Source organism: Pararge aegeria, chromosome 21, assembly GCF_905163445.1.
Source record: "Pararge aegeria chromosome 21, ilParAegt1.1, whole genome shotgun sequence".
Classification (NCBI taxonomy): domain Eukaryota; kingdom Metazoa; phylum Arthropoda; class Insecta; order Lepidoptera; family Nymphalidae; genus Pararge; species Pararge aegeria.
The window spans coordinates 9932908-9958856 of NC_053200.1; the positions used below are offsets into that span (position 1 = coordinate 9932908).

General features: G+C 34.4%; 1 protein-coding gene across 1 annotated transcript in view; it reads left to right on the forward strand.

Moving 5' to 3' along the window:
- Positions 1–25949, forward strand: part of LOC120633031 (membralin) — a 155271-nt gene that overhangs the window by 58522 nt on the left and 70800 nt on the right. The window lies entirely within an intron of this gene.

Here is a 25949-nt window from a genome sequence, read left to right on the forward strand (position 1 = left end):
GCTTAGTGAGTGGACGGCTAAAATAAGTGTAGAAGAATAAGATATTTTAATGAATAGAAGAGCACAGTATCAGGAAACCAGACATCTCGAAAGAGCGCTTGGACTCGGGCTACGCGTACATAGCATATGCTACGTATGCTGTGAGTCGCATGCCTTGCAGTACGTAAAAAGTAGTACTGTCACGATGGTCGCGACACTTTCGAGTCGCTGTCGATGACGTCGCGTAAAAATGAACTTCACACAGCATGATTGATGAGCGAACCAAACACTGCCATTGCCGCGGGCACCTCATTCAATTTACTGTCACTCCGTTGTGCAGTTTATAAGGAATTTTGAGCTTTGAATAAGTCTAGTCTATGTATAACCGCCTCTGGTTTAGTGATTATTATATTCAATTACATTTATATTCAATTTTGTCTCGATTTTGTAAATTAGATGCTCTTTGAATAAAGACCGGCAGAACAAGTCCTTGACAAACGTATGGTAAAATACGTAAATAGAAAGTGTGTTGTAGTATTTATTTAAACACTTGAAATATAATAAATAAACTATAGACAGGTTTAACTTTCTAAACAAATTTAGATTCGCGACGTGAATGTTGATAATCGTTTAATGGCCGACGCTGTCCCATGCTCTATATCCTATCGCTCCTTCGTGCGATAATAAAAGAGAGGGACTCACTTGAAATACAAATTGCAATGTCAGTGACAGGATGCTTATCTCGCCATTTTCGTCAATCTGGTATCAGAAAATATACTTATTTCAATGACAATTAAGAAGAACGAATCTTTCTATACTTACGGTTAAGTAGTTGGAAAATGGAAAACTACGATAATGACTATATTACAAAATAAAATTTAGGTACTTATCTCAAAAAACTGTGAAAATAAAAAACGTTTACTTTAAATAAAGTAGACGTGAGCAACTTGACAAAAATGTGCAAACACTTCATTTCATTCTTCCTGACTTGTCTTTAAATTACTTTTTAGTGTAAATTAACAAAGCAGATGAGAAAGAAAATAAATACAATCAACTAAATAAAAAGGAGATTCGAAAATAAACATAAATTAATAAGTTTCAAATAGATTATTTTCATTATAAAACAGGTATGACTTTTAAGACGAGCAGATTTGATTTCTGTAATAAAAGATGGTCACGTTGTGAAATTTTTGAATTGTAAGTATGTGCAAGAAAGTTTTAATTTTTTTAATATTTTCGAATGACTGAATTCAGGCACTTCGTGGCAACAGTAGTGTTAAAACACGCGTGCATAAAAAATAAAAAAGAGGTTAGGGATCAGTATGTATGTACTTTTTTGTCGCTCACAAAATATTACTAAGTTTACGATAATTATCTTATCCTTTCTTTGATCTTTGTTTTAAAATATTTAGCTATGTAAGCTAGTTGTATCAAGCAAGATTGGCCCCCCACAAGATCGGCTAAGCTCGCTAATTATTTCACTGCCTAAACAGGGTCAGTTATGTTGTCCAAACAATGGATATATGATAGTGGCATGACGATGCGACCGCAAGTCTACGCTGTATTAAAATGAAATCCACACGGGAATGATTGATGAGCGGAGCAAACACTGCGCCACGCCTGCTCAATTTATTGTCACTCCGGTGTGCAGTTTTATAAGGCGCTTCACGTTTTAAATCTTGTGGGTATTATGATTATAAGAGTAGAATCAAAATTGTTTGCATTCCAAAGTCATCGTTATGATTATTATAAATATCAATCGAATATTAATTTGAATAAATCAATTTAATACACACACTCTGAGTGAGTGTGTGTATTAAACTCCCACACACACAAACACACACACACGCACGCACGCACGCACGCACGCACGCACGCACCCACACAAACACACACATTGCTCACGCGTCGACCGCTTGCTCCTTTAAACGTGTACTTACTGCGCTAATTTTATTTACAATTATCATTACTGCCTTTCAAAGTTCACTTTTTGTGATAAGGCCGCCCTTGCACCCTAAGCACTAAGTAATATACTGTTACTATACTATACTGTACTGTTTTCCTTGTGTTTTTCCTATTGTGTTGTTATGCAATATTTTTAAAATATAAATATTGCGCCCGATTTTGCTTTACTATTCCGCCCAGATCTCACATCAGTCCTTTTTTAAATGATCATGACCTACTAAACATGAAAAGTAGATATAATCTGCTAGTAGGCACTCTTCTTTTTGGTGTTGTTAAAACAAACCTGTCTGTATAGGAAATAAGTTTTGCGCGACCCTAGCTACGGTAAAAGAACTACAGCGCCACCACTATCGATGCTACGCCACAGGTCTGCAGCATTTCGTGGCAGATTTAAATATCTTGCCACCAAATGCTGGAACGACATCCCACCGCCTTTTAGAAATGCCAAATCAAAGTTTTGCTTTAAAAAATTATATCGCTATTATCTACTGAACATTCAAAAATCTAATGTGGCACTATCTTACAATAATAACTACTAAAAACTAAAAATTATTATCTGACTAACATACTTTTCCATTACTACTTAAACAAAAATGAAATTTCATCTCCTTTCCATTATGAAGTTTACTTTCTTTTATAAAGTTAATATTTTTTTTTTGTTTTTATATGTGATTTCATAACTGGGCTTCCCTCAACTAAATAGGTACTGACATAATACCAGCGTTGTGGGTACATTAGTATCCGGAACATTAAGCTGAGTCAGAACCTTTTTATTAGCACGACACATCATAGACTTAAGCTATTAATAATTAAGTACAAAATTTTTAAGTTACTCCGTATGTAAGTCTGTTTGTGTTGTTCTGGTAAATAAACAAATTCTATTCTATTCTATTCAATAAAGTTTTTCTATTCTATTCTCCTTTTTTATGTATTTTAACTAATGAACATTAGGCTATTAATGTTCATTAGTTTTGGTGTTTATGTAAACTTAAATCCAGTGTAACACGAAACTGAATCCGTGAAGATTATATTTATCACTAGTGGCAGGAATAAATTGTATATTGCACGCGCTGGACGTTATTGGGCCACTGGTAATGCGTTGTTTTGTCATGATCATGTAGTTGACTTGATGCATCGCGGCTATGTGATCGGACACTGTAATCATCATATTGTCCGAAGCCTTCACGTAGCGAGATCGAACTTGTGGAATTTATATCTACCCTGATTCAGGTATATAAAATGTCGCGAAATAAATTTTATATCATATTATTACGGACGGAGGACGTATTTCTTTAAAATGAAAATGTATGCAAAGTGTTTTTCTATAACATTGAATTTTTCCGCGCTCTAAGATAATTTTGGTAAATTGTTGATTATACAACGTGTAAATGAAAACCGAAATAATACGTCATAGGCGTCAGAGGTAAATTATGTGCTGTCTCTGAGCCTTATCTGTGAAACCGAAAACCTAATAGTTTTTGAGTAAATCAGTGCCATTTATGCATCTAACGTTATATACAAAATTAAAATCATTTGACTCCTGTCACTTTATTAAGTCCGCTTCGCGTTGCTTAGTTACTATGCGCGTGTCAGTCTTTTATCTTCAATAGGGTTGCCATAAATAAACACTTAGAATGTTTTGAATTCTTTTGGTGGAAAAATAAATATGCTTCTTTTGATTTAATATTTTTACAGTGTGATTCCTTATAAAAAATACTTATGCATTCTTCAGTATTATTTCGTAATTCTGTGTACGTTGTATATTCACAGGATTGTTATTTTATTGATCCTTGATTGAATGACAAAATAAAGTTTAAAAATGATCACATTAGGTGTGATATGCATATAAAACGTATTAATGTGAAAATTCAGAAGTAAGGGCATAATTAAGTGAGTTTTTAAATGTAATTTCATTCTTTGAAGGTACAAGTTGTGTATTTAAGAACATGGACTAGTTTATTTCATTTGTCGGTCCTTAAGAACTATATGGTGATATGTGTACTGTCGTGATATATTTATTTATCCCGAACTAAACAACATAACATAATACTATGCTTGTGTTATCGGCCCGAAAGTAAGTAGGCCCGTAGCTTTGGTTTGGGTACTAAAAGGAATGGTGAATATATTTATGAATAATATACGTGATACATAAATACATATAATAAACACCCAAACACTGAAAACATTCGTGTTCATCACACAAACGTTTTCCACTTGTGAAAATCGCACCCACAGCTTTGGACTACGAAAGCAGGGTCGCTGCCCACTGCGCCAATCGGCCTTCAGAATTATTCAGGAGTAATTTTAAACGTAGAAGTGGTGTAATCAAGAATATTTATTAGTTTATTTCATTTGCTGTTTAAAGACTAGATGATAATAATCAACTAATCATTATATATATTCTTTTTACTGGCGGTTATGTAGGTTCGGTCACCTACCTTAGATGCATCCGGCCGTATGTCCGACGGACGGGAAATTAGCTGGAGTGCTTTTTTATTGCATTTGCTACGTTTAAACGTTACTGTAGCTCGACACCCTGTTTATATCCTGCTGAATTGACGGCAACACGTGTCCTTTTATTACCATTATTATTGTTTGCTGTCTAAATATCATTATTTTTCTTCTGCATCCTAATGCTATCCTATGATCCTTGTTTTAACTGTAGTCTCTTGCAACTAAATCTTCATTAACACTATTAAGCAAGTATTAAAGTTCTCATAATATGTTATTCTTTCTCATCTAGATTTCCCATAATATTGATTTACTTGACTCACAAAACGGACAATTAATGGAACATTACTGAGGCGGCCATCATAAGGGACATTCTGGCAATGCATAGTTGTGGCCAATGCTTGTATAGCAATTTCCTCAAACATTACTTCATTTGAATTCATTTTGTCAAATACAATTTACAATTACTCTGACAACTACAATGACGATCAACGAATCAATCATTTTTCCCGAGTTAAAGATTTTTTTTTTTTTTTTCAATAAACAGCTTATACAGCCAGTTTTTTTGCAAGCCACTTTGAAATTTAAATAAAACCTTTTATAGGTTACTTAATTTGTTTCCATGTTTAAGAGTAAAATATTGTTTGAATTTTAAATTACAGAACAGATAATAAATATATAATTCAATATGAAAAAAAAATATATATATTTTTTATTTATTTAGAGTTTAATATTTAATTTATTTTGCCCCTAAACCACGACAGATATGGATTCTCGTAAAAATTTTGCTGGCCGCTCCTCACATGTATTTGGCCCGTACAAAAATTGCGGTTTATCTCAAATTATGTTTCAGTTTCCAAGTATATTTGAGAAAATAAATTGACCTATTGACAATCATATACTAAATAACTGGAATTCTATTTATTTAAATTTAGATGTAAATGCTAGATCCCATTCAAGAGAAGCAATGTTTAAAATATCCGGGAATCCAAACAAAGCGTTTTGTAAAACATTCGTGCACAAAATAATGGAGGCTTAAAAAGGCTTTACGTGGCCGATACAGCTTCATGTTACCATGAAACCGGACGTGATATTTCACAAATAATTGATAGTATTACGTGCATGCGATATGTGGAATATTTTGAAGAGAATCGGGTATGAATTGTGTTCGAATTTGCCTCACTATTGTTTTCTGCTTTGATGCTGCGAGTACGTCCATAGTTTACAGCGAGCTTCATAATTGCGATAATTCTTAATTAACATGTCTGTCTATTTACAAATCAGTGTGAAGTAAAATCTGTTCTTTATTTAAATAATGGATTGCAAATAAATGTAAATTATATGGTGCTCTTTTATTAATAGAAATAAAAGCTTTATTGTTTTTATAATAACTATTATTTATAATAACTTCTTCAATCTTGAATTGCCACTTCTGTCGGTACTCTTCTGAAACTCTTTATTCCCGCTATTTTTATTTTTATAATTTACACATGACCATCCCATTTTGTCTTGAGTTCCTGTCATGTCATGAATTACCACTCCAACTTATATCGACCACATATTATAAATAATTTAACAGTCAGAACGGAGATACTAACCAATATTTTTAATCAAACGTATCTACAGGCTATACACACACACAAAAGCAGATTTGCTAACTTAGTGCATGCTATTGAGTTTATTTAATTTCGTTTTTGTTTGAAATTAAATCGAACTTTCAAAAGTATATGCTGTATTATACTAGTAAACTAGATATGAAATAATTGGCATTAATATTTGATAGTTATTTGAATGTTAATATTCGTGCGTTCCCGCAATGTGCATATTCTCATACTAATCACCCTGTTTACTTTGGTAAGCACGATCTGCTGCGGATTCTGCTGGATCTGAGAGGTAATCCACAAATTCAAAAATTATTAAATTATTTCAAACACATAAACAAAAAACAAATGATTTTCACAACCAGAAATACATTCTGAATTTCCGAATTTCAAATAGATGTGATTATTGCAATTCAATGAAATGATGCTTAATTTGCAATAATCCGCGACAAAAGTTTTTTGATTTCGCAGAGTAACTCCTGCTCCTATCCAATATTTATATATTGCTCATTTTAATCATCAACTTCCTGACTGAACTTATGGATAAGTGTACTAAAAAAATGTTAATTAGTAGTCATTAGTTTGTTTGACATAGTCGTATGAGTTTACTTGAATAGCATCCGCTATAATTTACTTGTGAGACTGAAGCGTCCGGTATCACCGTATACGAAGTTCTTATAACTTTTTTCTTATTTGATTCCTTCGCAAACGATACTTAGAGCACTCGAGTGTCGTGATACTTTTATTACTTCATTCTTGAGTTATGGAACGACGTCCTCGTATTTATTTATTGTATGAGAAAAGACTGTAGAAATATTCATATTAAGTTTTCGAGAAGAGAAGTCTACCTATTTCTTTATTTGGCAACAAAATTTGTATTTGTACACAAGAAAAGATGTGGAAAAGAAACACTTATCTCTCTAAGAGATCTCTACCAGTGACCCTAGGCAGTGAGAGAAATTGAGAGGGATCGGGAATAAATTCAAATTCAAATTCAAAAATGTTTGATTCATGTATCCCTTATCACATGCACTTATGAAGCGTTCATACATTTAATATGTTAACACTAATGTTAGTGATGGTGATAACTACATTCGTTAACTTAAAACTAAAGCTAGGAGAACCTTATGATAAACGACTAAGACATCGGGAGGTATCTTTACATAGTTCGAGTCCATGTAGGACTAAAGTGTATCGATAATGCAGTCGTATTTATATCAAAATACCCACCAACTCAATGTTATGAACATTAAATATAATTTTAATTGTTTCTTGGAAACTATCTATTAACTAACTAATAATTATACATAATTCATCTTTCTTCCATCGATCTTTCACTGTTCAGGCTGTTAAGCTTTGGAATGCCTTGCCTCTTGAAATCCGAGAGACACAGTCTATTACCATTTTTAAAAAACTTGTCAAAGATCATTTTTTGTCTGCATCTGCGGATCTTTAACTTGCCTATTCCCTTCTGTTTTATTTGTGATTTGACAATATTGTATATATTTATTTATTATTGATATTAATTTTACAGGTATATATTAATTATTATCACTATCTATATATTTTATTGTAAGTTTGTTATATGTATATATTATATTTGTATATATAGGTTTATGCATGTTTATTTAAATGCACCACCCACCTCTCTTCTTGAGCTGTTTTTAACGCCTTTGGTTGCCTGGAAGAGATCGCTATGTAGCGATAAGGCCGCCAAATTGTATACCTTTTGTTAAATTTTTACTTTTAATTTGTTATGTTTATGTGGTGTACAATAAAAGTGTATTCATTCATTCATTCATTCAATTATTAGGTTATTTGTAAAATCCTGATCAATTTAATAAATTTATCTGGCAATTAGGATCAAAATAAAATTACTGTAACATTTACTAACTCCTTGCACCAGTGGTGAGAACTGTAGTCTTATAAGTAGTAGTAGGAGGTACTGTGTTCAATCCAAGGCGGGTAGAATCTAAATTTTCTCTGGCTTAACGCTGGGAAAACGATTAGGAGTATGGATTTAACATAGCTGCTATAATAATGGTTTCAGAGTGTTGATGGGGTTGCCGCGTTTCTGTAGTGCATCTCTGTTGTTCGCTGAAGTCTCGAACCAATGATTTCTATGGTATTATGAGAAAAAGAGCAGCATCAGTGATGAGCAGAATGTATGAGCAGTATTCCTAATACGTTATTAGAAAAACAAGAAAATCCATTTACTCAAGCACTGGGTGGGCATGCATGTGTTTTCCCAGTGCTCTGTAAATGGGAATGGTATGCAAAATAACATACCTACTGACATAGATTAAGTTTTTTTTTAATTTCATATTATTTTTTATAAATGGATGTAAATAAATTATTATTATTATTATTATTATCCTAACCGGTTAGTCCGTTACCACCTTAGTCGGCATCATCGCTTTCCACCAAGTGAGATTATGTTCAAGGGCTACCTTATAGTAGAACAAAAAAAACATCTTTTTTATATTGTAAACTAATAATTTTAAGCTTGTTATAAGATCTCAGAAGTTTCCTACCATTCGCTTCATTCTTTTATCTTGGAAAGTTGGAACTCTCGGAAGGCAATCCAGTGTTTGTGATAAGTTTATTATTTTCTCACGAAGCTTTTCAATCGTAGGAAACTCTAGTAAATACTGCTATGTTTATGAGAAAACTTTGATATAAGTTTTTATGTGCTAAGCTAAGATAAACGTTAGGTAACGGTACATCTAACGGTATTATATCTGGTAAAATATCTATATTAATTCGATGAGTTTCATTAATATTATAGAATAACCGTTACTCAGGTTTATAAAACCTAGTCTTTGTCATCGCAGTTGATAGTCGTCTAATATAAACAGACAGTCTCACATTTCAATATCTGCATTATAAATAGAAGTTCGAATAGTACTTTTTAATATCTTCCACAAAAAAACATAGCGACGGCATATAATATATATTAAGATATATAGGTACATAAGTTGTATTATGTTATGTAGGTAAATATGGTTTCACACTCTCGATATCCGTGGCGCAGTGTTGGGAATTTATAATTAAATCTCTCTGTTCTGGAGGTTTCGGCCGTGGCTAATTACCATCCTACACACAAAGACGTTCCGCCAAGCGATTTAGCGTGCCGGTATGATGTTGCTTAGACATATAAACCGATTAGGAGTAAAGATTTAATATACCTAACTGCCATACCCCTTACGGCTCATTATTATCTAAAATTTTATCATCAGTTATGATGGTGAGATTGCAGTCAAAAATCTATAAAGCAAATCCAACATAGTTTTATCTATGTATATATATTTATTGTTATATACTATAACAATAAATACTATTGAATATAATAGATAAAAACAGCCGTGCACAAAACCCGTCGTTTTCTCGGTAGGTATCTTATATTTAAAACAAAGTTTTGTAAGTTTTCAATAATTTCAGATTAAAGTAGAGGAAAAGACGTGTCTAGCGAGATTCCAGTTTCAAATTGGTATCAAGTTTGGGAAATCTTATATCTCCGTCAATACTTAGCTCATTTGTTATTAATCCGCGGTGGATAGAAACCTCCAGACGCCGATCTGAGATCAGAGTTAAAACTTAGACGTAACTTTCGTTGCATTTCACAGAGGGAACTTTATTTTAAGACAGGCAGTTTGAGAGTTTTCATGATGTTTTCTATAGTTTGACTATTTAATAATATTCAGTCGAAAACTATGTAGCTGTTACATAATGCATGAAACAAATAAAGAAAGTGAATAATTTATTTATTGTGATTACATTTATTGTAATTTAAATATTTATATATTGTGAATAATATACCAATGTCCAAATGACGGCTTCCAAAATTGTTTCAATTTGCACCCAGTGAGAAAAATTATGCTACCAATACATATGATTATAAGAAGAAGTTGCAACCAATTTAGTGAGTTAATTTTGGAAAAAGATATTTTTCATCTCTTTTTTCCAAGTTCAAATTAGCTTTAAATAATATTTTGTCCGATTATCCCATGTTGCCGCCGCTACTTGGCTTATGGTGTTTTGTTTTTATATGTTTGTATAATAAGTTATGTTATAATGTGCCATTCTTTATTTAGTTTGCGACTATACCAATTTTTTTTCGTTTATAGGTTTATAATAATGTTATAAATTCCAATTAGATTTAAGTATTACAAATCTGTATTCTCTCTACTATTTAAGTATACTTAAATAATAGATAAACTCGATAACTTCATCTTTCCACGAAATAAATAATTTAATAAATAAACGTAAAGTGAAAAAAAATAAGAAGCCACAACATTATCTGATTATGTTCTTATAGAATTATTATCTTCTTTTGGGTTCATAGTGTTGTGTTTACATGATGGTAGAGGGATTTTCTGGGCAGGTTTAACGAGTCCTTCGAGGTTATGCCCGCCCTAACTACGGGAACTGAGGTATAAAATGTCAATCTTGTAAAGTGAAGGTGCGTTGTTGATTGTCACTTTTATTTAAAATTGGGCATATGTATTTATCTTCTATATCTTCTATCTTCTATATATATAAAAGAGAAAGTGTGTGGGTATGTTCCGTATAGGCTCCGAAACGGCTGGACCGATTTTAACAAATATTTTTGAACTGTCAAACTGTCAAATACAGCTTTAATTTACTATGATGATATTCTATTGTTGGGTGTACATGGGTGTAGATAATGATCTTCACCCGCTCGAGAAGAGAATAGAAGAGAATGAATACGGAGGGAAATAAATGATTTAATATATTATGAGACTTAAATTAAGGCTGGGTACGCTAGTTATCATATAAAAACTATATGCCCGGTATATAAAACTTTTGATATAATACTTTTGGCATTGCATTTAAAATATAAGAAAACCGACGGGAGAAAAATGTAAACTTTTTCTTGTTGAACACTTTAGCCGTGGCTTGCTACCACCCAACGACGTGCCGCACGCCTAGCCACTTAGCGTTTCGGTACGATGTCACGTAGAAACCAACTAGAGGTTTTGGGTTTAATATAACAGCCGGGTGAACTAAAAACACTATAAAGACCATAAAAGGATAAATATGTGACGAATATAAGAGCGTTTCGTTAAATTCTACGGTCAATATGTATGTCATATGCTTTAAGATTATATCTAAATTAAACTGCTAAAGAAAGGATAGAAATGCGATGGAAAACAAGCACTTCGTGAAATTCAAAGGTCAAGGTTCATAAACTGAAGTTTATTATCCCGTAGTTGCGTGTGAATTGCCGTGAGGTTTACCGTCGGATGGGATGTCCGGCCTTAAGGTCCAGAGGTGTAAAACGTCTTCATCTTACTAAGAAAAATTACCTGTGAAGCCAAACATTTTTGATTGACTTTTCACTGAGTATTTTCTTGCTATCTTGTTAAACTTGTAGGGTTTTTTGAAAATTGCAATATGATATTTGCAGTATTTTTGTCGCATTCTTAATATTATTACAGAGGCCGCTGTGTGGAGGTCTTCGTTTGTGTTACAGTAATTTTATAAAGCGGGTAAATAATTTAATCTTCTGATAACTTCAACTTGATAAGTTCCAGATATTTTATTAAATTGATTGCGAATCATTTCAGTCTTTTATTAAAATTTAAACGCAGCAAAGATACCTCCTGGTGTTTTATGTCCATTTCAAATATTTAATTTATCTGTAATCTTTAGATATCTTACTTTAGCAACAATAAGTGGTTGTCAAAAAATATCCATACAATTTTTCAACAAATACTTAACACTGCCAAGCAACTTATAACAGATGACACTTTAGTGATGAGTCATGAATGATTAGAACATCGATCTCCTCGCAGAGCTTGCAACTCCATCGTACGTTCTAGAAACCTAGCAGGTAGTCCTAGTTGCAGTAGACTTCTGGAAATGTCATAAAGTATCCCAGGTGTCTACCTTGTTTCTTCCCGTATTGATTTAATTCAAATTGTGCTATTTTTGCGCTGTTAACTAAAGCTTTCATGAGCTTTTTGTATAGATACTATGACAGAAAGGCGACTTAATGTTATTGCGTCAGGAGTTCAAAATATAAATTAACGTAATTGACAAAATGTTATGACTAGGTATTTGTAAATATAACTACAATTAGAACATTATAACTATTTTAACCTATATTTGTAATACCCACCAGGTAAAAAAACGTCGGAAATAATGTCAAGCTATATATTTACATAAAATTTTACAAAATGATTTACCTATGCTACGAAGCTAATACTCCATGAAACAGTACGCTATCCGACAAGGCAATAACAGTAGCTTTACGATAAAGTTAATTAGCTACTACATTTGTTCCCTCGAGCAACGTACAGTTAAGATGCACTGGCTCTTAAAAACAGAAAAGAAATAAGGAAAAATCTTTGAAGGATTAAGCGGGAATCCACCCTACCTGCAGAATCGTTATATATGTTTAGAATAGCTTGGCTTGTTTTCATTAAACCTAGGAAACGCTTTAATAGGATGCCTAGGGATTTAGGTGATAACTAGAGAAAAAAAAAATGTTTGACGAAATCTTATTTCACAGCTAACAACGCGAGGCGCCATCTAAAGTTTTGACACCGTTTCGGCGGATAGTAAAGTTTAGAGAACTTGTAAACTGACACTTGAGGGATCAAAAAAATATAAATCGTTTTTTGACGAATGCCTTGTCCTTCGTTAGTGAAAACGGGCATGAGTAGCTCATGATTATTCTAGGGCTCAGCTATCACTGATTTAATTTTTCTTAGAATTTTTTTTTAGAATTTTTTCATCAACACTTTAGAATTACGAATACAAGGCATTTATAGATTTAAGTTTCTAAATACACGTTGATTCTTTAAATAAATCTTCGTCGCGTTTTCTTCGTCGTCATTTTCATCATCATCATCATCATCATCATCATCATTATTGGCCTATTGATTTTCATCTGCTGAGAATTTTAATCTCTAACTAAATTGTTTTTGCCTCGCGTTCTTCCGCTCACGTTCCACCAAAGGGAACACGAAGTAACCAAGGATTTTTAACCTTTACTGTTACTATATTAACTATGAAACCGATCTACTTCATTTTTTGAATAGGTTTAGTTAAAAGGTCGGAAAGTAAATAGACTACTTTTTATCTCAGGATAACGATTCCCACGGGATTTGTAAAAAAAAAAAAGTAACAAAATAATTTTAAAGTTTAATTTTAATGGCAATTTGCTATCTAATTTAGTCCGCGAACGTACATATATACTAGATAGAGAGATAACTTTAAAGTTAGTGAAGAGCACATCAGAAGCTATCGCCTGGAGGTGCAATTAGTTCGGTGATCGTCCGGATCAAGTCAAACAATCGTATCGACGTTTGTAACCGTATATTGTTACGGTTTTAATCAAATGAAACTGCTAACAGTGTAAGTTTGGATTTAATTAGAAATCTTTTTAAAGTGAAAACTTCTTGAGGCGCGTTGAGCACCACTTTGTGGGTGAAAAAAAAAACTTAGAATATCGTCATCGTCACCGCACGCTTCCCATGCAAATTCCACTGTACTGTATACTGTTTATATATGTACATAGATTTAGTTTCACTTCTATGGGCAGTCACCAAGATATAGGTACAAGATACAAGATATATATAGGAAACTATGGATTAATAATCATAAGGTGGGAGTACCTAGTAAAGGCTATATACCTAATGATTCGCTCCAAATTAAGATTGCGTTGCGAGGTAAAAACTAAAGTTAAAGCCATTTCTCCACTCCCCAAAAGAAATACGTATTATTTTAAGAAAAACAATGCATTATGTTACTTGATAAAAATATAATCATTAAACCACTAAATAAAGACGTTTTGCAAATCCGACGTGTAATAATAACTAAGTATGTATGTGTATAAAATGTTGCAATTATTTAATATCTTATGTTTGAGAACATAATTTAATGGTGTTTTTTTTTTATTTGTCTATCAATCCAAGCCTTGCAAACTTCTGAACGATTAAGAACTACGCATAAGATAATATTCATCGCATTGGTGACCCGCTGCAGGTAAAGGTCTTTTAAAATCAATAAAATTAATATAAACTTGCTTATGTAGATTATATCTAACTATAAAGCAAGTTATGAAGTCATTTTAGTTAACTATATATGTTATCATAATTCTAACATGCTACTCAAAAGTCGTATATTAACCTGATACCCTCAGAGATTTGAACGGTATAAATTTCGAATTGCCTTCATAAAATAACGGTAACGTTAGTGTACGCATTTCGAAATGAAAAACAACTAGAAAATCGCCTGGGACTGAGCGCAAGCAATATTGCAGGATTCGATTTAAAACTACCGATACGCCACGGTCCGCTATCAAAGTGTACCAATAAAAAAACAAATTAAAAACGCCGCGACTAATTCCCCTGAAGATGGAAATACTTCATCGACATTGTTGCGAATAAAGGTAGAATAAAAATAAATTACCAATTTATTATGAAAGTTAAGCTTAATTTCCAACACTCCGCGGAAAGCAGAAGAATATGTACGGTGTTTTTTTTTTAAATCCACTACAAGTTAGCCCTTGATTGCAATCTTAACTGGTAGTAAGTAAGATAGTAGCGGGCTAACCTGTTTCGGAGGATGGTAGTCATACCCCTAATCGGTTTCTACGCGATAATATGCGCGGTCTAATTTATAATTTCTTCAACTTTTTAAAGATTGAGGAAATAATAAATTACACCCTACAGGGTAAACCAAACAAATCTTCGGCAATCTACGCCCGTTTCGCTCCTACACCGGAGCAAACTCAGTAGGTGTTGTATTTACAATGAATAATTCACAATTTTTTTTAATCCATTGTAAGTAAAAATTCGGACAAGCCAAAAAAAAAAATTGTTTAAAGTACCATCAATTAAGTTAAGTTAAGCCATCGTCCAAATTAACGATATCGATTCAAATCAGTATGTGTCCAACATAACAGCTCGTTTCAAATCTCTACCGTCGAAATTAGTTTCATCAGAGCTAGAAAAACTATAGTAATATAATCATTTTAGTTTTTATTTGATCAAAACTAGATATTTTTCTTAAATTATCCTGGACCCCCAAACTAGGATATCCCGTGTCTTGGAGGAATGATTCGGATTCTTTGATTAAAATGCATTGTCATTTACTACACCGTCGTAACGAAACGTTATTCGTTGAGTAATTTTAGTGACATCAGACTCAGGTATGGTGATTTTATCAAGCAAGCTAAGGTGCTCGCTTTCATACGACGGATGTCGTCAATAAACACAAGCTGAATTCATCAAAGCTTTGTCAAAACTTTAATAATTATTTAAAAACATGTTAAGTAGGTTACGATGTTTTTAAAAAGTACTGTTATCTTGTTTATATCGTGTTTTAATGACATTATCTTTAAATATCAGTTAGAGTTTGCGTAATTGTAAAGGTGTATTTGCTGTCGTTAACGTCGTTATAACTATGGTAACATTGTAAGTTTAAAGTTAAACCCTTAATTTGGTTTATGTTATGTTATCCCCAATAAAAAAAACTATAGTATAATCTGTTCCAATCAATTATGAAGGCACATACTGTTCCAGGATTTTGAGGTGCAATATTTCTTACAAAATTAATATTTCAATTATTCTAACAAAATTATAGTGTTCTGTAGGTACCCTATACTAAAACATGTTATATCTAGGTATGAATTATTAAGTGATGTCAGCGAATTTAATCGGTGAGCTTGTAAAACTTTTTTCGTCACATATTTCTTTATTCATATACCACAAAGTACAATAATAATTCTACAATCCACTACTAAAGGATTTATAGGTACTATACATTGATTAACCTTTGTGTATTTGAGTTCGCGTCACACATAAACCCTACAGCGGTATCAGCTGATGAAAATACGGAATATGCACCTCTGATATTCCGCTCGTTGAAATGTTTTCGTTAGTACGAGTGTTTCTGTGTATTTGCCGTGTATCTGTTTCCACTTCGGATGCTGTTCAATTGCATGTGTCGAGTTGTGTTTCACCAATGGACTTTACTCGGTATATGATCGTATATGTTTGTGTTTATCTTTGAGGTCTTGGAATATTTTTACGTACTCCTGTTTTGAGTTTATTTTCTTCGTCTCGTCGTTTTGTACGTCTGGTCTCGTATTATTATTCACAAAAATAACGTACAGATAGACTGCAGTAGATATCAGTAGCGTTGTTGCTAGATATTCGTATAAGATTTTGCGACGTTTTACATAAAAACACCAGTAATAATTGCTAACTTCTTGATCATCTTTGACCTAATTCTACGGTGAAAATAGAATAAGTTAGGCCGCGCTTTTCGCCACGTGTCTGCTGTCCCATAATTATTCCAATAGTAAAACGAAGTCGTGGTATAGCAATATAGAAGCGGTACGTATTAAATGCATCTGCTTTATCCTGGGATCTCGCGACAACTCTGCACCTCAGGATAGAACAGGTTGGAATAGAGTTGTCTAGGCCCAAATGCCACCACCAACGTAATAGTTAAGAGACTAAGCAGATAGGCCACTTGATGGTAAGTGGAAAACTATTGCCTTTCACCGGAGCAATACTTCTTAGGGCATGTAAAAGGAGAACGAGTAGTGCCGCCCTGTGTCCATTAATCTGAGGCGAAGGTGTTAAGCCACGTGTGTCTGTAATTACACCGGCAACCACGCCGGTAACTTGAACCATCAGATTGGAAGTTTGAAAGTCCATTAAACAAAGGTGGTGCACAGGGCTTAAGAAGGAAAAAGAAAATGCTTTAGAGCCATAAGTCATCACATGTGCAAATGCCAATAATGTGGCTGCCTATAAATAAGTGTAAAAACATAAACTAAAAAAAACATATCAGAGATTTCACAGCCAAAGGCGGGGATGCTGAAAGTGTGAGGATATTGAATTAGCGGTGGATTTTGCATTTTTCCGGGCGGGAGACAAAAAGGCGTGCCGACGCCGGACGCTGAATCAATTACGTTACGGGTGACGTGGTGGCGGGACGTAATTCGATCCGTCGGCAAATGTTGATTTGACCGCCGGGCACATCCTCACCCGCTAAACACGCCGATACACTGATCCATTTTCGCCATTAGCAGTTTGTTAAACCGGTGCCCTAATTAAACTACCCGCGGTCGCCACCCCGAGGGACCGAAGCGACACGTACCATACATTAATGCCACAATGACCTGACCATGCCCTTATTATTTTGCTACAATTCGTCTTTGAAACCAAGTACTGTTGGCCGACTGATGAACAAAATCTACGTTAAGTAGTGAAATTTACCATATCCCATACCACTATTAACAAAAATAAAAACATTCGAAGCTAGAATTGGACTTGAACGCAGTATCTCAGAAAAATCCAATCGCTTAATTTTCATAGTATGTTTTTTTAAATTTAGGGCCACCTTCCTATTTCAGTTATATGTCCATCTGATAAGCGAAATCAATTTTGCATGTAGATTGCGAAATATTTAAGTTTGTACAACCATAACTATCATTAGTCCCCTTGTCATGATGGTCTTATTAATTTTATAAAATTAAGTAGCATACATGTTGGATTAGTTTTCTTTTAAATGCTTCATATATGCTGTATATTAAAGGTGTGAAGATCAATGTGTTGAACACACTTTTCATTTATTGCATACATGACCAAATGGCTTGCGAGTGTATCTCGAGCTTTAGTATCACTTTTGTTGTACCGACGACATTAATCTACTCAACGCTGTCTGTGGCGGGAGTCTCGCTACAGATTGTAGGTGAGCGGCAAAGAGGATTACCGAAATTAACCTCTTCAGCGGCTCTAATGATTGACTCCTCTTCCACTTCAATGCTAGGGGCGCCCTTGCGATGCGGAAAGCGGCTTGTGCTAATAATCCCTATTATAATATCGAAGATATAGCTCCTATAAGGAATGGAAAATTGTTTTAAAATGTTCACTTCAAGAATAATTCTCTTTTATGCCGGAATTGTTTCATAATCGAATTCAAATTATTCATAGCTTCACCCGGTTCTTTATTGTTAATGGTATTGGCAGAACTCGTGTAGTTCAGCATTTTCATCACTTGGCGCAAATGCATAAAGCCTATCTTGCATTGAAATAAAAATATTCTGACGTATCAAAAGACGTTCATTTTTAATTCTGTTTTTATTTGAGTCTGATAATATTATTACTATATAAAATGTACATGTGTACACGTTCACAGGAAATCTCACAACCATCTTTCATATAATAAATAATCCTTTTTAAAACCTCTTTTTGTAACGTTCGTATGTTTGTAGATATAGAAAATATAAAGCTTTTAGAAATATGAAATACACATTTTGTAAGCTTAAATCTACAAACGTAAATATTACAGATTTTCTCAAATAAACCCTCAAAGCCTTTAAAGCTTTTGAAGGATATTTTATATTTTAAAAATATCTATGATTTACGTTCCTAAGTTTGCTTCTGATTCCAAACCAATGATGAGTGACCAAAGGAGATACTACTTTACTTTTTGTAGTTATACTTTTATTAATGTTTTTACTCTCTACTGCAGTTCGCTACATATTAAATGAAAACTCGATTTAATTAAGATTCGTTTTTGTTGAAATATACGGCAAACATTATCTATATTTGGAATTAAAATCTTTATTTATAAGAGTCCGCGTATTATAAAACATATAATACGCGATCATAGCAGGCAGGAAGTTTGTTGTTGAAGTACGGATTAATAAGCAACTCTTGTAAGGGCATACTGATATTTTAGCTTCTGTTTTACTGGAATTTATTGTTAAGATATAATTACCTAAGCCTTACTCACAAAATGGGAAACGATGAAAGCAACCGTTGTCGGAAAATATTAAACATTTAATAGCATTAAGTTACGAGTATGCTACAGGATTTTTGAGCAGCCATGTTTTTGTATTAAGATATCTCCTCAGTTAGCACGAAAGAGGATAATATTTTCGGATACAAAATAAACTTTATACATCCTGGTTTCTTAGGTATGCGTTTTAAAAACCTGTACAGATTACATTAAAGGAACATCGTCGTGAGCTAATCTTGATACGACGAGGACACAATGGGGTTTATTAACAAGCATGCTCGATACAAATTGGCGTTGACTCGATATGCTCGCTTCGGATCCCAACTTAACAAGATCACCTGTTCCACCTTAAAAATAAGGACTATTTTGCTATAAAACGAATAAATGTGCCCATAGACGGCTTTAACAAATGTGTATGTCCCGAAACGTAGTTCAGGCGAGAGTAATCTCGCTGAACGAGAAAGTTTTTACTATGCTTTTGGTACTTGGTGGTTGATACTTTAGATTATCACTTAAGTTTATTGCCTTCCTCTCGTAGTCTGTTCGGAGAGTATGAATACATTTTGTCGGACTATTTTTTATTGCGGCTCATCTAATATACTTGTTATTAAATTAGTAGTGTTACATTTTGTAGAGCATATTATTAACTTTATGGTGCTTATTGAAATATTGATTTGTATTGCTTAGGACTTACTTTTGCTCACTGGTTCTTAATAAGGTTTGGATCTAATAGATTGTACTATTATATGTACTTAGTTTCACGGAAACTTTGATGGAAAAATGGTTTTTATGGGTTTGTTTTAGGCTTATGCGTAAAGGTTTCGTTATCACTAACAGTAATAGAAACAAAATAAGTAAACGTGTGATAAAAATCTTGCACAAAAGTTGTTCCTGCTGCCCCTATTCGATCAATATGCTACATAATGCATAATTTGAGAATAATATTGGTTAATTAATAACACATTTTTAAGGAAGTTCTCAGATTCAGTCTTACAGATTGATGATTCATTAATTATTTCTTAATCAAACAAAAAATCTACTAAAACATTGCGCTCCCAAACATTATGTATTAAGGCACATCCCACTACTTCGGCTTATAATAAAATGCGTCCTTTAGGTAACCGTAAGTTTACCAGGTAATTCTATTGGAGTTTTTAGAATTTTAATAAAACTAGGCTTAACTCCGCTTTATCAAATTTTCTCGCCTGTATCCGTTAGGAACTACCAAACGATAGATTTAATACAACTTGGTACATGGGCAACGTCGTTTTTGGCTATCGCAAGTAACCCCGCGGCGCTAAGTTCGGTGCTAAGCCGTGCATTGGATATCCGCCTTTACGAGCTCGTTAGTGACGGTAATCGCGTTGCAGAAGCGGGATTACGCTCGTGCATTATTAGTGTTTTTATTGATTCACTCGCCTCCCGTCGTAAACTGAGATTATTATTCGCGACGACCCTCCCTCCCCGCAGTTCACCCCCGCTCGTCTCACCCGTGACTTGTTTTGTTACTTAATCGCAACGATAACAACATTTAACGACGGCTAGGTGACTGGCGAAATTCCACTTCGATGTTTAGTGCTCATTCTATTTTCATTAACCATTTATCCACTTAATGATCCAGATCCCAAAGGGAGTGATTCAATGACTTGGTTCACATAAAATTAAACCTTGGCGTGACACTGTGTTACAAGGTTGGTGTTTGTCCTTGATTAAATCCAAAATACTAAAACGATCACACAATTGCATACTTCAGTTGAAAAAATAATTTCATCGCATTCCTGCGTATTCTTAATTTAAAAACGAAGAATTTTTAAATTCAACCGGCAAGGTAGAGGCTTACAGAGGATGGCTTAGCATGTGTCCGAAGGTAGTACCTAACGCGTATTAAAGTGCGAATTGGACTTACGCGAAATGAAAGGTTTCCGTACCAGGGTGCAATATAGAACACAACAAAGTAATACCATTGATAAAATCGATTGTTTAGTAGTACATGAGCCTTTTATGTCAGAGCGCGTCCGGGGAATTACTAAGAATGAAAAAAGAAAATATCTTTATTACTAAAGTAAGCAACACACTACAATGTTTTAACGCTATGCACCTGAGATGCCACGCAGCACCTCTGCCAATTGAACACACCTCAACGCAAAACTAGCAGAAACGACAGGATAAAGCTTGTCATGTGTGGCACAACCTAGTAAAAGGTTCCGGCTCAGCATTATGCCACGTTGCTTGAAAGAATGCACCGCTGAATTTCAGCTGGAACCCCAAGCCAAGGTGACGCAACGGAAGTATGATACAAATAAACACAAATATACAACGTGTAAATGAAAACCGAAATATTACATCACAGGCTTTAGAAGTACATTGTGTGCTGTCTCTGAGACTTATCTGTGAAACCGAAAATTAATAGTTTTTGAGTAAACCACTGCCATATGTTTTACTGAAAGAAATAATGTCCGCTTCGCGTAGCGTAGGTACTATGCGCGTGTCGGTCTTTTATCTGCAATAGGGCTGTAATAACTAAACCCTTAGAATGTTTTGAATTCGTTTGTAAGGAAAAATAAATACGCATCTTTTGATTTAATATTTTTTCACATACTTCCTTATGAAATATCCTTCAATATTATTTTGTACTTTTGTTACACGATGAATATTTGTTATACGTTTAAAAATTTATTGTTGCAACTAAAATGTCTAGAGAAACGAAAACTCCAACACATGCTCATGAAACATTTAGTGGTACTTTAATGAACCCCTCAAGCCAGCAGTATGATGTAGTGTAATGCGGAACTGATTCCGACAACTTCCATGCTACCATGCTTATTTCTGATGCGAACAGAAATACCAAAAGTACACGCTCCTTTTTTTTTGTTTTATTTTCAAAAAACATACCTATACTCTTCTTAAATTGATGACTTCTCGGCGAATAACAAATGTTATTCTTGCCCATATTTCTGACAACATGGAGGGTTACTCGCTGTAAGCGATTAAGAATAGTTTATTTACTTTGGAATTTAAAAAAAAGGATATGTATGGATTACTTAATATTTTTGTTGTTTAAGTAAAAATGGAATAGTACGCGGGACAGCCAGGTACTATGTAAGGGTGCGTTTTAATTTGCATGGTTCTGAAATTGATCCTTGAAAAATAAAAATCGTCATTAAAGAATGTTAAAAAATTCTAATCCTGCTAAACTGAAACGCCAACGATCTAATACGAATTCTAAAGAAGAACCTTATAGCGGAACTGGAACCATTATTCTCAATTTGTGCCAAGTTCAAGGAAGCCGACGACAGACGCCGCGGGTGTCCCCCTTGATTAAACTAGGAAGAAGTAACAATTTGTGTGCTGTTCACCTCTGGCAAGGATTGCTCTTCAGGCTCGCTGCAAGTGTGCGTTTCATTATTCCGTTCTAGTTGTTAATGAAATTTGAGCAGTAGTAGGGAAGCAGAACACAGTTATTCCCATAATTTATTCGATGTGTAACTGCAAACGAACTGGGTGCTTCTAATGTAAGGATTTATTATATTTTTAATAATCGATTTTAATTTGATGCGATATTTTTTTTTCACTTTTGGTCTGTTACATGGACTTAAACCGTTAAAAGTTTTGTGGTAACCTCCAATCATAAGAAAAAATAATAAATTATTTTGAGTTTTTTGAACAGCCAATTACAGCACAATTCTAAACGTTACTATCGAAGTGTAAAAAAGAAGATTGAACAGAAAGAGTGAAGATTTAAAAAATAAATCAAGGTCGGTTTGCTCATTTACTGCCTGCCGCGCGGTAAGCAGGTTGGTTATGGTGATGTAAACCCTTAACCAATACATTTTTTATTCGTAGGTAATGTACTTGGCTCTTCTTTTTGGATTTGTGATGCGAAATAAGAAATCCTCAGGCCAGGAGTGAAAAAGCAGTGCAAGCTATCAGAAACATTTTCAGCATTGAATATTTGATTGTTCTGTCATCAAATTATTTCGTGTTGGCAGTGTTTCGCGCGTGCCTCTCACCCATCTCCGGCGATCTACGTCTCGTGCCGGAATTAAAATTAATAGCGGACGCCGGCACGTCGTCCGCCGGCCCCGTCTCGACCCGCGCAGTAATTTGTTTACTCGCCTTGCTCTGGATTACTTCGCATGCTCCGCTGAATTGGTAACAACCGTGACTTTTTAGCTGCGAACTATTGAACGAACTTCAAACGCCATCCTTCTATGTGATAAGCAGAAAAATTGACACGATGTGAGTAGTCAAGAGCAAAAAGAGAGCTTAAAGATGGAAATAAATTAATTCCATCTCATGTTTAAGTGTGAGAGTTAAAACCTTAAAAAAATATATATCCAAACGGGGTTTATATAAACACTTTTGCAATGCCAAACGTTTGTTGTGACTCTATTACCAGTTTAGAAAGCAGATTCTACCGCGAAGAATTCGGCAAGAAACTTATTGTTCTTTCCAACATCATTTAACATTGTAAAGATATTTAAATTGTAAAACGACTATTTCTTATGAAAGATTAAAGTGGACTGAGTAAAAATTAAGACTACGACTTTATTTTCCAAAGAAAAGATAAGGAATCTTAGTTTGAATTATTTTCGTTGCCGTTGACTAAGAGATGAATTGTAATAAATACGAGATTTAAAGCCACAAGAAATTGACTTTACTGATATTTGTAAAGAAACAAGGATCAATTCTCGCAGTTTAATGGTAATTGTTAGTGAGAAATATGTTGACATTTGTGAAAAGTTAAGATGAATCGATAGCGCAATTGCCTGACCTACCCTAACCCAACATAACTTTGTTGGGTTACTAAGAAAAGCTTGGAAACACATTTTAGGAGACATTTTTACATTTCTATCCTCAACGCTTTGAAACTGAGACACATAATAATTATGCACCGTGACAGAGGTACATGCAAGGACTGTAATTAATATGGAGTCAACCCTAATTGTCCGGACACGGTTAGGAGACAGCTAGTCGTTGGTCTCGTGACTGGTAACATGTTCATCGTATCAGCGGCGCCTCATCAACATGCAAATAGAGCTGCCGCGGCGCCGGACAGTTGTCCTGTTGTATTGAGTTATGTCCCTGCTGTGATTGTCTGAGCTCTGAGGGTTGAATGAGAAATTCCTGTGGAATTCATTGATGTGCTCGCGCTTTATCATATTCTTACATTGATAGATAATTTAGCACCATTTTTATAGTTAATGGTGCTAATTCTGCTGAGAGCAAATCTCCAGGTACAGATAGATCGATAAATAGATCTTTATTTGCATAATACATACGTTTACAAATATGCCATTTTAATATCAATTTCAAAGTCACAGTGTTTGTGTATGTGGCACACAAACAAGGAGTGTTATTAATACGGACCCTAATCCCTAATCATTAGCCCTAATTATCAGGATTTGGTTAGAAGGCAGTTCGTCGTTTGTCTGGTGATTGGTAATAATATGTTAATCGTATAAGCGTCTCCTGACATTTGTCGTGTTCTTTTGAGTTATGTTTCCATTGTTGAGTTATGTTCCCATTGTGAAGTTTTAGTGAGAAATTCCTAGGTGTCATTGGTGCGCTCGCGCTTAGGTACATATCCATTGATTAATAATTTAGCACCATTTTTGACAGATATTGGTGCTAATTCTTTTGTATAAAAATCCATAAAGTAAATTGAATTTAAAAGTCTAAAAGTAACCCTTTTCATATTGTTAAAACATGGAAAATACCAGGGCACTTGAAGTCTCACCAATTTAGTTTAGTTATGAAATTTGGAACCATTCTCTCTATAAAAAGCTGAAGAGTTTTATGATAATATCCGGAACTACCAGTTGTATTATATTTATAATATTTGTTTGCAATAAATAGCCCAATTCCTGAGGAAGGTTTAAGGCTATGTAACATCACGCTACAAGTCTAAGGAGCAGAAAAAAAGGCAGGTGATCGGAATTGGTTACTTCCCAAATAAATAGTGCAAAAATCTGAAAATGTTTTGAACGAAAAACATTATTGAATATGTCGAGTAGGTAGTAGGTTCCTATTGAGATTTGGGAAACTTCACTCTAATAAATATAACACGACAATGAGCGAGTTTGACCTGCCCCGTTACTATCACTTTTACCACCACTTTACCAACAGTACTTTAAGCAGCGGTTCCCCTTTTGTTTCAGTATTTTATTTATAGTATGTCAAGATATGTTTAATGAACTGTCATTTTAAAGAGAGACTACTTTAAACGATGGTAGTAAGCTCAATGCACCTGAGTAAGTTTTTAGCATTAAACTAGCCTGTGCATTGTGCCACAGCACGCTAAGTTAAGCGGCTAATAAGCTCCTGTTCGCTCAGGTTTCGCTCGTTAGCGCATAATTGCCGACACCTAATTAGTCGACACTGCGAAACTTGAGGCTAACCGGTGACCGCTCACATATTATAAGCGCGAGTTTGTATGCCAACTTTTACTGTAATCAGCCTCATACAATGGAGATCAGTTGTTTACATACTCTGGTACTGAGAATATTTTGACATTTAAATACTTGCAATCCAAACAAAGATGGTAAAAAAACGGTAACAGTTGGCAGCGTTGGATAACCACCGTAAAACAAATACGAATGTTATCGATGATAATTTGAACCACGTCAACACTTAGACCGTTAAAGTCAGTTTTAGGGTTGTGGAATGGGTGGCCACCGACTACGCCTATTAGTTAAATATGGGATTCTTCGTTTTCTGTGGAAATCAAAGTTTACAGGGAACACTCTATGAAAATAAACTGTAAGATACATCTCGAAAAAATTGAGTTCTACAAGCACATTATACCATCAAATGACTGGCTCAACTACGCAAGGTTGTAAATTTTGGTCAGTGTCTTAATCCAGTCTAGCGCGATGTCAGTCGAAGCGCCTAATAAGCTTCTAACGTCTCTCGGATTTCAGTCGTTAGCGCGTAATTGCCGACACCTAGTTAGCCCGACACCCCGACACTCGACTCTCTACGGTGACGCTCACATATGACCCGCGATATTTAATGTCGCCTTGCACCGCTGAAATATGCGGTTGTACTACGCTGCTTGAGCTAGGGAAATTGCAAGCTTCTTCGCGGATCTGATTACTTTGGCGTCATTCTACCGAAATTCATTTTAAACGAACCGTATTACTTAATTGGGTCTCGCGT